This window comes from Eleginops maclovinus, chromosome 20 (genome assembly GCF_036324505.1).
Source record: "Eleginops maclovinus isolate JMC-PN-2008 ecotype Puerto Natales chromosome 20, JC_Emac_rtc_rv5, whole genome shotgun sequence".
In the NCBI taxonomy this organism is placed as follows: Eukaryota; Metazoa; Chordata; class Actinopteri; order Perciformes; family Eleginopidae; genus Eleginops; species Eleginops maclovinus.
The window spans coordinates 27,479,525-27,490,841 of record NC_086368.1 but is presented as its reverse complement, the minus strand read 5'-3'; the positions used below and the strand labels follow the sequence as shown (position 1 = coordinate 27,490,841).

General features: G+C 42.2%; 1 protein-coding gene across 5 annotated transcripts in view; it reads left to right on the top strand.

Moving 5' to 3' along the window:
• The first annotated feature begins 530 nt into the window (after positions 1-530).
• Positions 531-11,317, top strand: part of LOC134882522 (protein 4.1-like) — an 87,854-nt gene continuing 77,067 nt past the window's right edge. For 3 of the 5 annotated variants that reach the window (XR_010168170.1, XR_010168169.1, XM_063910285.1), the window contains exon 1: positions 538-756. The gene's annotated coding sequence lies outside the window, so the exon portion shown is untranslated. Of the gene's footprint in view, positions 757-11,317 lie in introns of all 5 variants that reach the window. The other 2 variants (XM_063910284.1, XM_063910283.1) reach the window with 2 other exon arrangements.

The window sequence follows — 11,317 nt, the reverse complement described above, 5'->3', positions numbered from 1 at the left end:
ATGAAATTAAAGGGATTGTGTTCCTGACGACACTGACTGCAAGAAATATCAGCTCTGATGTGGTGCTCCCTTTGAATATTTCAGAGAGGGATCTTGCCTAGAAATAAAACACATTTTGGAGCAAAAATACAACATTGAACATAGCATTTGTCATATGTTCTTATATTTGACTGTACTGAGTTTCTCACATAATTATATTTTGTGTAAATATTGTCTTTTTTTTGGCTACGTTTTCTTATTTCAGTGTCTTTGTATGCAGCTATTCCAAAGCAAATCCCTTGTATGTGTAAACCTACTTGGCAATACAACCGATTCTGATCATACTGATGTCTCATTCATGTTCCTGACAAATCCACTGACACGTGAACGCAGCTCCTTGAAACAATGCTGCGTTATGTCACCTTGTTGGCATTTCCCCAGCGTGTGTATTGAGGTTTCTACTTGTTGACAGAGAGGGATATTTCGACACAGGCGCTGTTTGTCTTTACACATTCCCTCTGAATACTCGGACATGCGTGTGTGTCCTCCCTCCTCTTCCTCCTGCCTCCCTCTCTGCATCTGACAGTGTCCCTCCCTCTTTCTCTCTCCTCCTCCTTCTCCTCTCATTAGGGCTTTTCACCGGCAAAACACCGACACACTCCCTCTCCCTGTAACTGGGCAATACACACGGATCGGCGGCAGGAGCAGGATTGACCTACCCCCCCCCCCGGTGCCCACCATCCATGGTCCTCCCCTTGATGTGGGTCTGACAGGAGGGTATGTTGAAGAATTCATATTTTCCTCCTCTTGCTGGTTTTACTCCTGGCGTTATCAGCCCAGAATTGGGTTCTGTGAAGCGATGTGTTGAATGTCTTTACGGGATCTTTTCCTGCGTAATTCATGAATGGTTACGAATTTCCGCTGCAGTGGAAATGAATTTATCGAAGCTGTTCATTTTATAATGCGCACGGACTTTGCCCGCGTGCCCCACGTCCTCTACCGGGGAATGAATAAGATTGTAGGAATTAAACAAGTTGTTGTGTCGTTTCGTGCTCATTGGCCCAGGCAGTGTTGACAGCGAGCCTTTCAACCAGGCAGTACAAAAAAACCTCTTCCAGGATACCCCCCCCCCCCCCCCCACACACACACACACGCCACCTCATACATGATGCTCGCACAGCATGGCGTTTTCATTATTTGCATTTTGGAATATTTAGTTAAAGTTCTCTTCAGAGATCAGCTGTTGTGTGCTTGTTGCAGCCTGTCAGGGAAAACTGGATCTGCTGTTGGCTTACTCAGTCCAACACACCCATCACTAATTATACAACACACACACACATACACACACACTGAGGAATTACACAATGTCACAGCCTCTCATCAACACCTTGCCCACACAAGTGTTGCTTTTTTGTTTTACTCCCTGTGTAACAATTTGTAAGTGATGTATGAGTGTGTGTGAAATACAGGCTGGATATATTAGGCTGCAGAGGTGAAGCAGCGCTCTGTGTGTTTGCCTGCATGCTTGGGCAGGTCGATGTATGGAAATAGCCTCACCTTTGGCCTTTTGGCTTTAACGGCTTTTTTGGAATTACATACAGTATTTGGGAGGAATGTTTCAGCAGAGCACGAGTTTGCATCACCTTCGGGATGCTTAACATTCAGTACGTGGTTGTGCCACCTCTGGCTAGCTTCTCCGACTTTATACATATCCTTCAGGCGTCAGTCTGTGGGAAGAACATACGTGGATGTGCGTTTCTGATTTGAATGCTGGCTCCATTAGCATAATATTTTTCTGGCTTTTTTATGACCGTATTCTCACGTATCTCTTGTAGATGCAGTGATTCACAATTCAAAATGTGTTGACAATTCAATACTGTCATGACTGCTGATTGCTCAGTTCTATTAATGAGCTGGTAGGGGTGATCAACCACTGCTAGCTGCTGAAAAGCAATGCTCTCCAGCAGCTAGGCTAAAAACAAGGCTTCATTTTGGCCTTGGTCATGGCTCAAAAACTGACATCCATTGAAAAGTTTGGTCTCGGCAAAGCTTTATGATTTTACATGTTTTTGTACAGCAGATTTGAGGATTTTTGAAGCTAAACGTCATGAGGAAAACGCTAACGTTTGGCTAAAAACAAAGCTGATCCCAGTTGCATGGCTGCGCATCACCACCGCTAAGCTAAAGGCAGACTCGGCATGATGGCGTTTAGTATTCTCATAGTCATTTTTAAGACGTTTCAGACATTTGAGTGCGGTTTTACTGACAAATTTCATGACGTAAAACTAAAACCAATACCCTATTATAGGCATCCAACCACAAACACATTAAAACAAAGTGGACTACAAGACAAGAGAACAAAAAGTGGTAAAATGCTGACTCATTTCCTGGATTAAGGACCCATTCCTGCTCCACAATAGAAGATGTTGTCCATAGCAGCTCTATTGATTGGCCTTTACAAAACCAAACTCCTCACTCTATTGGTTTGTCCCGTCCTTCCATTCAATCTTCTCAGATAAAGTGTGTTTCAGTTCCTCAGCTGTGTTATCATACAGGTGGGCTTTTCACACTCTCCTTGCAGACCACACACAGCCTCAGCTGCAGCCCCGCTGTCTCACAGCATCCGTGTCTCTACCATCGGACACACTCCTGCACCTGCTGTGTCAGCCTTGCCTAGTCACCTCTCTGCGTGTCACCTGATGCTTTTTCTCCCCCTCCCCTATAACTGCCAGGGATCCATCAGCTCCTCTCAGCAGCAGTTTCTCCACTGTTTGCTAAATCATGATTCGTATAGAGTTCACATCCAGAGATTGCCCTTTTTTATTTCTCCCCTGGTGTATAAGTGTACAAAGTCTCGCTACTGGTGTGTGCATGTCAGTGTCGAGCTCAGATGCTGCTGGGATCTCACAGCACAGCATGCTGCCTTCCACCATTTGCAAATCAAATGAGCATGTATGAGGCAGGCCGAAGCCCTCCTCTCCCCCCCGTCTCATTGGAGGCTCTCATACCTCACACTTGAAAGTCAACTCAACCATTTGTTACTGACATCTTGGTTTAGAAAAGGGAGCAGAGGAAGATTTTTGTTTTGTTTGGTGGCCATCTTACCTGAGTCATTGTTGTACCGTAGCTCTTGGAACCTGCGGGGAAGGCTGCATAATTGTGTGGGGTCACCCTGATGCTACCGATGATGATGCAGCAGGTGTGTGTGTGTGTGTGTGTTTCCTGCACTTGTCTTTGCTTTTGACCCTGCTGAATGTTCTTTCCCTCGCCATGTTTTTGTAGCCTGGTGATTGTTGTCTGCTCCTGCCACACCGTAGTCATGTACTTGTTGACATCATGCTTTTCCTATTCCCTAGCTTTCACCATAACACCACCACTAACATCAAACCACAACCCTCAGGTTTTCATTTGTTGGATTGTCGCTACATCAACCCCCACTTTTCATATTATTTATATTCATGGCAATAGCTGTGTTTTTATTGTTGCGTTCTGGCTCTGTATGCTCTATATATAGTTGTTTTCACACATAATGGAGGCCGCAGCATTCAAACTGCATACACACACTCACAGGGGATTCACAGAACACAATGCATGCATGTACCAGACGTGACATGAAAGACAAGCGCTGGTGCTGGTGCTTATTTTAACACATTTTTCATCACATGCATTCAGTGTTAATTTGTCTTAGTAAAAGAAATCTATTCCCGTATAGTTTTAGTACATTTTGTGTCAGCACATTATTTTCTAAGACATATGATGCTCAATTTCAGGTTCATGTCTCCATGCTTTAATGTTCAAAAAGCTCTTTATTTTCCTCATACTGCCTGTGCTGCAGCTCCTCTTTTCACCCTCTGGCTGAAACCAGAGCCCAGTCTGCTCTGATTGGTTAGCTGGCTGTCCCTGCTGTGATTGGTCAACCGCTTAGAGATGTCCCGCCCCTTAGCCTATCACTTTCAATGTGTTGGAGCACTAGCTAATAGAAGCAGGGGGGTTACTTAGTGATGTCTTTATGGTACGAAAATAATCAAAGGATTCCAATGGAGGCGTTTCTGGAGGTAACTTTGGGATTTTAACCGTTGCAGACCGTTTACATGCATTAAAACCTATATAAGACACTACAGGAGAGGGAGAGAACCCACACAGCCTAATAGTACCTTCATTTAAAAAGTAAGTTCATCCATTGTGCTTAAAATATTACCCGTCACCTTTTTAATCAGCTTTGCTTTTAAGATGTGGGACTTGTAAGAGACGTAAAAGACCGTATAAACTGGTGCATCCAAGTTGCTCTGTGCCATCTGAAGGACATCATCTCCATGCCCCCAGTTCATAACGCACCAGTATAATTGAAGTCTCAATCCTGATTAATAATTAAAGCTTTATATACACAATTCAGTCTTTGTTTACCCACACTGTGCAACTTAAACTTGATACCTGATGACTGTGTTATTGATTGTAAGCTAATATAACAGCAGCTGTTTACTTACCTGAAATGCTTAACTTGAGAGTGAAATCTCAGTTTTAGAGGCTTTTTGCCTGCTTTGTTCGGCATAATTAAGAGGATAACACAGCATTATCGCAGCTGAATCCAACAAAGGTATAATCAGTGTGCTTTTTATTATACTGGAATTCTATTTAGCTTAATCAGGATGCTTTACCTTTCTACAATCCTGTCAAAACCCTAGAATTTCACAGCTTTTAAGACTCTGTTTCAGCAGCGTATCTACAATTATGGCACCAATCCTATCCCTGTTTCCTGCTCCCTTAGAGGGTCTCTTTCCAAGTTGCAGCCCTGTTTTTCTGATCAGGGCTTTATTTTTAGCTTTGGTTTTTACTCACACAGCTTTGGGCCGATTTATTGCCTTCTTCCAATTGCATCATTCTGTCTGCAGTTGGGTGTAAGACGGGTGGTAGAGGAGCTGTTCGGTGCCATAAGGCGTGTTTATTTCACCATTGTGTTTCTCACCTTCAATCCTATGGCTCCTCAGAGTTGATGGAGAAAGCATCACTTTGCCCTTCTGAAGGGGAGGCAGGGAGCTTTACCCTGAGCAGGCGCAGCTCAGCGTGCCTCAGCCCGATGATTACAGTGAGTCAGCAGGTTCTGCATTGCTCCTTTTTTTTTTTCCTACTTCCTTTGCATACCTTCACTCGCCTCCCTCTCCACTGCCGTCGTCTTTGAACAAATCCCCTGCCTCTCAAGGATGAGACTCATCATGTTGTTGTCTGGCTTTGATCTGGTGCAACGATGCCTGTAATGCGTCTCATGTTCTGCCGCACGACAGAAAATCCACATTTATATTTCAGGCAATATCTTTTTTGGGGGGGGGAAACTAACATTTATTTTAAGACTTCTTTGTGGTCTGCCATGGTAATACTTTTCTCCAGATATTTTGGCCTCATTATACAAACCAAGCCAGCAGCCATTGTTTTTTCTTTTGGCCACCTCACACTTGGCAATAATTAATTGGAGCTTTTGAATTCAACAGTTGTGCAGAAAGGCTAATTACGTAGTGGCTCTGTCCGTTTCCCTGGTGTGATAAACATTGGAGAAAGCTTGTGAATTTAGGAGAAAATGGTCCACTCTTAGTGCAACGTATTTAGAAGTACATAAAACAAGACCTAAAAAGAGGATTAGGACGGATTAGAGTTGCAAGAAATCGGAACAATACCTTGCTGCTGCTGTTGAGGGAAATCCATTTGCTCATTTTTGAAATCAAATAAAGTTGCAGGTACAGTAAAGTGAAGCTCTGAGGACAACGGTCCCTTGGTAACTGTATGCGAGCAAAAAATGTCGCTGGCTGCAGTGTCGTTAACAAGATATGAAGCTCCTCTGAGGAAGTCTGGTAATCTCTCACCTCGGCATTATGTTTCCTCTGTAATTAGACCAAAAGATGATTCAAGTGCCCAGAGAAGCAGGTGGGTGTAGTCTGCCTGCCCACTGTGGCTCTGCTGTCTGACGGATAGCACCCACTATTTCTCAGCGATAATAATTTAATGATATTAAACTTGTGTATCATCTTTCATGCAAGTAATGCAGGACAAAGGGCTTTAAAAAATGAGTGAGCATAAAATGAGGATAGAAGGCCATAAATAATGGAAAATAAGAAAGTGGGAAATACAACTTAAAATTAGATAAAGAAAAGAAAGCATAACATTGGAATACATACAATACACACCAATGGACACTGCAGACGCACCAACAGATCCCCATTCTCTTCTTCTCTCTCAGGTATTGGTTTTAGTGCATGTATATGGTCTGCTAAGGCTTGAATTCCAAAGTTTCCGATATTATTTCCCACACACTAAACCTGAAAATAATAATGAAATCCTTTTTTAGATATTTCACAAACAAATTCATGAAGTATTACACATTATAAATATATATTATGTTAACTATTTATGTAGCCTAGCCTTTGACAAAATTAGAAATTGTTTCGCCTCAAGTGAACTCTCGACCAATCACTGATGAGTAACGCGTTTGCCGAGAGTGGCGTGGTGTGTAAGTACAGTTTGTCGCTCTGTGGAGGACTGTACACACACAGACGACTCCCCGTCTCTTTCGGCCTGCCGTGTGGCTCCTAAACTGGTCAGACAGGTTGGAAGTCATGACGCCTCACTGTTTAAACACACACTGTACACACTATGTGTATTTACACTTCTCTTAGTAGTAATCCAATGACACCCGTGTCACAAATCTTGTGTACTTTCTGTGCGGTTCATCTTTTGTTGCACCTTGTTGTTGTGTTTGCAGCCCAGTACAGTACAAACAATAAACAGAACATTTTCTTAGAAGTATTTGTGGTTTATCAGCTTGTTTACTCGTTAGAATATTAAACATACATACCATACATATTTTAATAAGCTATACCAATAATATACTGTTTGCTTCATATACATGATGTTTTGTTTACTCTGGGCTTTTTCTTTGAATATCATCATTGATGATGGAGGAAATTTGCATATGTTTTCAATTCCTTTGAGTCTGAATGCTGTTGGTCTATGTGAATAAAGATCATGTGGGAATTTAAAGCATCGTATTGTTTTGCATATTTTAGCTCATAGGGAAGGGAAACGCAGTGCATTCTGGGGCATTGAGGCCATCTTTGGAGACTAGCGTCTGTAGCAACGGCATTAGCTTTCGCCGTCATCTTTAGGGTGTTTTGCATCTAATATGAATATAGTACATGCAAAATACAATTGCCTTTAATACCGTGTGTGTTATATCTCAGAGAAGAGTTCACATTTTGACAGAAATTGCTGCATTCAGGTGCTTACGTTTTGAGACAGGCTACTTGAAGTGCCTCCATGATCGATGTGTGTCAGCCACTGCTGCCGCCGCTCCGACTGTTGGCCATGTTTGTGATCAGCCCAGTCAGCAGGACTAATTACAATAACTTACTTCCTGTTGTGTTTAGAAAACGGCCTGCAGTATCTTCTGCCTCCGCACCCCCCTTCGGCGCGCTCTCCACAGGAAGCTCCTCACAATTTGGAAGCTGCTGCAGACTATCAAAGCACACCATAATGTTTTTAACTATTGGATATATCACACTGTGTCGTGCAGGCGGTGCTAAAAGGCTTAATTCTGAACATGTGTGCAGACTTAAAACATATTCTACGTCTGCTACTGCTGATTAGTAGCAGAATCGATTCATTTGATTCTTTTTGAGAAATTAAGTGACCATTTAGTCAGAAACCCAGTCATTTCACTGTAACGTTTTTCAGCTCAACGATCCAATCGAAAACCCAAACAGGTGAAATGAAAAGCTGAAAACGGCTCTGATTTGTTAGCCATTAAAATATCTTTGATAGACTGTTCAACCAATCTTTTGAGAACTGTTGGTGTCATTTATTTGGTAGATTTGATTGATGTGCAGGAGGAATAATATATGGGTTAACACATTCTGACGGGGTGATGACACATGTTGTATGTTAGAGATGGCGGCCATATTTTCCGCCCAGAGATTTAACAAACCACTTCGTTGTTGCTTTGGATATCCCCCCCCCCGATGCATATACAAAAGAATGTAGGAGGTGATGTACTTTCACATTTCTTTGAACATTGTTCATGTTTTTTTTGTTGTGCAAAAATGCCCTTCAGAAGTATTTTGTCGAACAACCTTGTGTATCAGCATGACAACAAATCATCCTTGAGTCCTCAAGTTAGGAATTTCAACTGGATTTTCATGCAACCAGAACAAAAATTGAATAAAAATGTCCAACTGTGGTGTTTTGCCTGTGAAGCAACCTACAAGTCCCCTCAAAAACATAACGGAAAATACAAAACCCACCTCAAAATACAACTCAATACAAATGTATAAAAAGTACAAGGAATAATGGAGATACCTGAAATGGCCCAGCCTCTAAAAGCCCTGTTACAATAAGTTCGCAAGCATGATGAGTAATCAGAAGCCTCCCTTTTAAGCTCACATTGAGTCAGTCGTGTATAATATTAAGCTGCACATGCTGTAAATCCTTCCTACTTGTATGATCTCCTGATTATCTTTACTGCCTGGTTCTCAGTGTGCCAATATGCAGCCTTTCACCTCGTTAAAGTAGTTGATTTATGATCAAAGCGGGTGCTCTCAACTGCAAGCCTCTTTGTTAAATCATAAAGTGATTTTGCAGAAGCAACATTGGTGTAGGAATAGGTCCTAAAACCAGATGATGAGTCAGCATTTTATCACATCCGGTTCCCTCGTCTCAAAATAAGAGTCTTTAGCTTGACTCGAGCGTAATATGTTTTAAAATAGCTCAGGATACCCCACTTGTAAATCTCCAAAGCTCCTTGGTCGCATAAAAACTGGGGTTGCAAACAAGCGGCTGAATGAAACTACTAAACGTCATCAAGGCAAACATTAGCCGTCTTTAGCGTAGCGGTGGTGATGCGCAGCCGTCCGACCATTGTGTAGCTCCCTGCTAACATTGCATTTGCACAAACATCATAAAAGTGGGGATGACATGTGAAAATGATCCTGCTGAACAAAACGTGTACGTTTCATAACCGTGTGTTTGCAACAGATCTTGTATTCAATGGAGAAATCCCATTGGTTTTTGTCGACGGAGCCCTTGAGCTTCTTGGTCGGCCTACAAAAACATGTCATCGCTGCACAACTCCATTAGCTGGCCTTGTTGGGAGGGTTTCAACAATGGAGCCCAGAGTGGAGTTTAGCACAAATCCCAAAGTCATGCTGATCAGCAGGCAGCAGCGGTTTGTCGAGGAAATGCAATATTGTTGTATTTTGTGTTGTGCTACTCCTGCAATCTGAAACTGCTGTGCTCTCGTTGTTTTGATCACTCGTGTGTCCTTATCTCATCTCGCACAACACTCTCACTTCTCTTCCCCACCTGCACTCATGAGCAGCAGGGCCACTCCCCAGTAACGGAAACCACTCATTGTTTTGGCATCAGCAGAAACTCCCTCTGTTTTAAAAAAATTATAAAGTGTTATCAACCACATGCTGTTCTCTAATGGTCTCGTGTTTTTTTTTGGAGAGAATTTTTTGTTCTTTGCTGGCCGGCATTAAACGCCCCGCTCTGCACATGCTGATCATTCATGGATTCTGTGTCATGCATCGATTTCTCTTCTCCTTTTCTTTTATGTTGGCTGCGATAATGAGAGGCTCTTTTATAATTCATGGCGTGATGGATGTCCCTCTGGTAGCAGTTTTCATGCAGCAATTTCACCAGACACTTATAAGCCAACAGCACATGGCACTGCCAAACACTCCAGTCCACAGATTCAGATGCTTGGTGTTGGCTTTCAGCTGCCATTTAGCAAAACCACAGTTGGTTCTCCACATAGTAGTGCTGCTTGACTGATTCTGCCCAAAAGATGTTTACAAGACAACTCTAACGTGTTCCTGAGTGGTATTATGGCAAGGCACGTTTAACCCTAACCCTAATCATAGCACATTTCAACAGAATTCAAAGTGCTTTACAAAAAACATTGAAAGCAATCAGATGCCCGGGCAATCTTTGCAAACAGACCATCACAATATTCTACAACACCATATTCAAACACTTTCCGACACAAATTTAAAACCGAGAGAAAAATCGCACCTGGACCAGAAGCACAGCCCCACAGATATTCAGAAAAACTGGTGCAACAACTCCATGACAAATAACTACACAAACACACCCACCCACAGATTGGTAGGACAGTGAAAACTAATCCTAACATTGAAAACTTAAATCCCAACCTAAGCTTAATCATAAAAACTTAAACCCCAAGAGAAACTTTTCTCCTGTTTTATCTGTGATGAGTGATATACAGTTTTGCAATACATGGTACAAGTGTTTGTCCGTCGCTTTAAAGTCAAAACTGCTCCACAAATGGAAAATGTGCTCCAAGATTGAGGGTGAACCCTGTGAGAGAGTTTAGAAATCAGCCTAATATAATAACATAGGCTGGCCAACAACATGGTGTATGAAATATGATCATGAAATCTGAGAAACAGGGTCCCACGATCAGTGATCATGAAGCACTATTTTGTCAATCCTAAAATTAAATACAGAGGTCAAATGTACGTTAAAGGATCTGGAAAATTGTCTTTAGTGACTCTAATGCCGTGTTTAAGGTCTGTTTCCCAGTATCTTGACTTAGTGTTTGTTCTCGTAGCAAATGCTGAGATACAAGCAGAGTTATCATATCAAATACAAATTAGAACAAGTTCAAAGAGAAAAAGATGGGCATGAAATACATGATTAAAAGTAAGTGCCGTGTAAATTATGAATAGTTATTTGATTTAATGCAGTCTTTAGCCTTGATTACAGACCATGGTCTCTGTGTCCGGCCGTGTCTTTACTCAGACAAACAGCATTGAGTTCCCTGTTCAGCATCTTTTCAAATCCTCTGACATTGACACCAATAACAGAGAGCTCCTGTAGCTTCCTTTCAGCCGCAGCACTGATCCTAATAAGGAGATGAATGGCTCTATACAAACAGTGGAGTGAAGCTGAGGACTGGATGCATGCCCACTGCCTCTCTCTTTCTCTCTGAGTGAAAAGTCTGTTTCAGTCCCTCCTCTGATTCTTTTCTGTTCCTTTGGTGAGGCGGTCAGTTCAGGTGAAGGCAGAGAGGACAGAAATATGGTATGTTTAAGGGTTACAGTGAAGGCGAAACAGCATTCACACATATTCCTATCGAGCCATACAAGTTACAACCTGCCTATTGTTCCGATTGGAGGAAAACTGCTCTGTGTCCCGCCCCCTTTTTACCCCCAAAATTGACCGAGGTTATGACAGATTTGTGAATAACTTGCATAGAATGAAACCTACTGGAAGGATAACTTCAAACTATAATATAATCTTCACCCCAATGTGATCGACGACTGGCTATTTG